This window comes from Colossoma macropomum, unplaced genomic scaffold (assembly GCF_904425465.1).
Source record: "Colossoma macropomum unplaced genomic scaffold, Colossoma_macropomum, whole genome shotgun sequence".
NCBI lineage: Eukaryota > Metazoa > Chordata > Actinopteri > Characiformes > Serrasalmidae > Colossoma > Colossoma macropomum.
In genome coordinates, this window is record NW_023495202.1 from 99,273 (window position 1) to 104,142 (window position 4,870).

Sequence of the window (4,870 nt, forward strand, 5' to 3'; positions counted from 1 at the left end):
CAGTTTTTAAATTCCTACGCAGTGCACTATGTAGGGAGCAGGGAGCCATTTTAGTTTCAGCCCCAGTGTAGGAAGAGGGGCACTGTTGGATTGGCGCTATATACGATGCGTGGTGGTGATTCGGTAACTAAAAAGTACTTTTAAAGCCAAGTTTTTTCCATGAAACAGCGCTATGTTACATTCATTATTATACAACCGAAATGTTAAACAATTCATGAAGTGACTGCAAAATACAGCAGTCAACGACCGAACGTTCTTCTCATCATTCAGCGTCCATGGTTGCTGCAACGATACCGAACTCTAAAGGACTGAATTTCTTGGGGCAAAACTTTTCGATTATTATTGGTAATAAATTATTTTTCTAAAATATTATATGTCGGCTGCCATTTTAGAAAAGCAATAAGCCACTTGAGGCTGTGTGTTACTGAGAGAAAGTATAGGTCTTTTCACATTTGCTTTCTTCTATGCTCTAACCCATGTTGTCTTTTTGTTGTGTCAGCTGTATTTGTCTTACAGTTGTGTGCCTTTTGGTGTTTTATCTGTATTGTTCCCCCTGAGGTGAGAACAACCTCACCGTACCCCTGGTTTGGGGTAAGGTGACTGGTGACCAGACCAGACTGGTGACACACTGATGACCAAGATGTGCCCGTGCGATTGTCTGCATGCACGTGAATAAGACTAGATGTCTGATCCTGCTGATTGACTGCTGATCGACCACGCTGTACCCATACTCTGTATGTGGAAATAAACTCCAGTCAACGCAGAAGCTCCAGTCTCCTGACTCTTGGTGCCGAATTTCTAACAGTTACTGTGATTTTATCATGGGGAAGGAAGTTTTTTTTACTTTTATTTTTTAAGAACACCATTGCCTGTGATAAAATGATTTTATGCTTTAGCTATGTTTATCAATGTTTTCATTACACTATTTACAAATGTCCAAGGAACACCTGACATTTGGTCAAGACCAGGTCACTCATGAAAGAGGTCATTATGAGATTATAAAACTACAGACACTCACTGAATTCTGAATTAAACAGTGGTACCATAAATGTGTGGATTGACTCAATGGACAAACCTATTTAAAGACATATTTGTTACACAGTGCAATCCAGAATCATTTTATATATTTTAATTCATTTATCATTTTCTAAAAAAAATTCTCTGAATACTTAATAATTCATCAAAACTGTTGGTTACTAACATCATTACTTATGTACTTATAAACTCTTAATGTTTCTTTTAGTATGTAATTCATATCCACTGAAAAGTGTTTCCTACTCTACATAAAAATACTCTTATTTTGAAATATTTTATGGATATATTTTGCTGCATGGTGTGACACAGCTATGTGCATCAAAATCAGCATAGAATGTGATGTTAACATGAACATTAATCCATTTACATCCAGCAAATACTTTTAGTATGATGAGAAAAAATGTCACAGAACACCCACTTTTGGTGCTGCTGTATCCAAAACTGTCCCATTCACAAATAAACCAAAACCAAAATGAACTCATAAAATATATCACTTACATGAAATTTTGCTCTTGATACTGACCAATCAAACTTCCAGTTTAACCATAACCATAGCTGTGAGGTATTTGTTCAGCATCTTGACTTCGGAATCAAAAGCTAATCACATGACAGAAAATAATTGTCCAAGATCATCAGGAAACAATACCAAACGTGTTTATTATAGGGGTGTGACAGTTTACAGAAGTCACGGCTTGGTTCACACCGCAGTTCGGACATCACGGTTCAGTACGAGTTCAGTACAATGGAAAAAAGCAAAACAAAGACCCTCAAATGCAAAAGACTCGGTTTCTTTTCTTTTATTTTGAACAGACAGTAGTGCAGGTTACAGTTTGTTCCACATAGTGACGTATAATCCCCGCTAAGTCAACTTTAGTTGGTCCAGCCTGCAGTGTGGGTCACTTACACTCGATGGGGAGAGTCACTAACATGAACTAATTTGTGTGCTGACAGTTCTGATTTTGTAGTTAGCAACAGAGAAAATACAGGCGCAAAAATACTGCATGCTGTGGATGGGGGATGAGTCCCGTTTTACTTGTTTAATTTCAGCTTGTGTGTTTTTTTCTTTCTTTTTTAAGTCCTCGCTCTTGTTATTTATCTAAAAAGATGCTTTCCTGACATCGTGCTTACAGTTCAAACACCTGAAACTCAGCCTCATGTCTGTTTGGGAGTCAGGAGTTATGATGCTGACATTATGAATCCTCAATAGACTGAATCATTTCATCAGTCTTCGTACATACTATGTATTCTCTGTACGACTGCATGAACCGTTCAGTTCGAATACATGTACCGTTATACCCCTAGTTTATTTTTCAGCAGTAACCTTAAGGAACAGACAGCATGTGTCTATTTTTCATCTACAGTGTGTTTCGAGCTAATACCAGTTATTTGATGTGATGTAGTTTTTGAGATAGTCGTTTTCTGATCATCATGTTTTGTTTTGTTTTTTTTTATTTTTTTGGTCAGTGCTGATTAGGGACTTCTGACTTTTATATTAGATGTAAACTGTTTTTTTTTATGTCATCACTGGTTTCAGTTGATTTAATTGCATTTTTCAGTAATATTGTATGTTCACTTGTATAAAATCTAAAAATTGTGAAAACTTATACTTGTTTTTCTTTGCACAGCAACAATGTGCCACCCACTACTATTCCATAACATATATAAACACAGTTGTGTCTTACTCTGTAGCGTCTGCCTGAGGGTAACAGGTCGAACAGATGATGACCAAGATGAGGTGGGTCTTTCAGTACGTTAGCTGCCCTGCTGAAGCAGCGGGATCTGAACACCTCCTCCAAGGAGGGAGTAAGTAGCTGATGTTCTTCTGGGCGGTGTTGATGACTCTCTGAAGGGCTCTACTGTCCGCTGCTGAGCTGCTGGTGTACCATGTGGAGATGCCATATGTGAGCACTTTTTCAATGGAGCAGTGCTGGTAAGACACCAGAAGCTTCTCTTGCAAGTTGTTTTTCCTGAGGATTCTTAGAAAGTAGAGTTGCTGCTGTGCCTTTTTAACTAATGCCATGGTGTTGGTGGTCCAGGAGAGATCTTCAGCAATGTGTGTGCCCAGGTACCTGAAATCATGTACCCTTTCCACACAGTCCCCATTGATGTATAATGGATTAGGTTTTGTAGAGTTTTTTACTGAAGTCTATGATGAGTTCTTTAGTTTTTGAGGAGTTCAGGGTGAGATTGTTCTCTGAACACTGCAGATCCAGTCCGTGGACTCCAGAGAGTCCAATCACGGTTGTGTCGTCCAAGAATTTGATTATAGTGTTGGTGCGATGGCTGGGGGCACAGGCTTGGGTGTAGAGGCAGTAGAGAAGGGGGCTCAACACACAGCCCTGTTGTGCACTGGTGCTGAGTGTGATGGTGGTGGAGAGGTGGGGGCCAAGTCTCACAGTCTGAGTCCAGGTGCTGATGGGTTGGGAGAGTCCAATGTCAGTGAGTTTAGTGACCAATCTGCCCGGGAAGAGTGTATTAAAGGCAGAGCAAAAGTCTATGAAGAGCATCCTCACATAGCTCCCCTGGTGTTCAAGGCGAGTCAGTGCTGTGTGTAGAGTGTTGGCGATGGCATCTTCCTTAGATCTGTTTACCCTGTAGGTGAACTGGTGTGGGTTGAAGCTTGGTGGGAGGCTGGCTTTCATGTGCTGCAGGACCAGCCTCTCAAAGCACTTGATTATGACAGGTGTGAGTGCGATCAGACAGTAGTCACTGAGGGACTTTTTTGGAAGTGGAATAATTGTGGCAGATTTCAGACAAGGTGAGATGATGGATTTGGACAAGGATAGATTGAAGATTCTTGTGAAGACCATGAAGAGCTGGTCTGCACATTCCTTCAATACCCTTCCGGTTACACCATCAGGGCCAGCAGCTTTCCTCAGATTCAGTTTTGAGCACGTGTCTCACCTCATGCTCCTGTACTGATATGATCGTTGGAAGCGGGTGGCAGGACTGACTCCGCCTCCACTGGTGTCACCTCATAGTGAGCAAAGAAACAATTAAGTTCCTCTGCCAGTGAGGCATCTCCTTCTGCAGCTGTGCGGTTGCTGGTCTTGTGGTTTGTGATGTGCTGTATACCTTGCCACACCTGCCTTGGGTCATTGTTGGTAAAGTGATCCTCAGTTTTCCTCTTTTAGTCTGCTTTTGCCTCCCTAATGCCTTTCTTCAGGTTGGTCCTGGCAGGGTTGTATAAGACTTTGTCCCCAGACCAGAAGGCGGTGTTGTGGTCCTTGAGGAGTATTTTGACCTCCTTCGTGATTGAGGGTTTCTGGTTTGGGTACACCCGGATGTATTTTTGGACTGTGACATTGTCCACACAGTTCCATATGTAGCAGAATACAGCTGATGTATACTCCTCAATGTCTTGACCTTCAAAAATGTCCCAATTAGTTCTTTCAAAGCAGTCTTGCAGCTGTGAGGAAGCTCTACTCGGCCATGACTGAACAGTGCTTGTGGTTGGTTGAGCTTTCCTCCTGAGGGGGGTATAAGCTGGAGTAAAGAACAATGAGTAGTGGTCAGACTGGCCTAGGTGAGGGGGTAATGTTGTCATAAATCTGTTCTTGATGTTTGAATAGACTTTGTCCAGAGTATTTTCCCTCTTGTAACACATTTGATGTGTTGGTGAAATTTTGGGAGAATTGCCTTTAAATCTGTGTGATTATGTTTATGTGATTTGCATTAATGGCAATTTCTGCAAGCAGTCCTATGGTATTCACGAGTAGCACTGAGCTAAAGGCAATTCACAAAGCTTTTTGGCCTTTCTACATTAAATGAGGACATCTGAAGCTCGTAAAAGACATTACGTATTTCATTTGAAGTTCGTAATGGACATATTAAC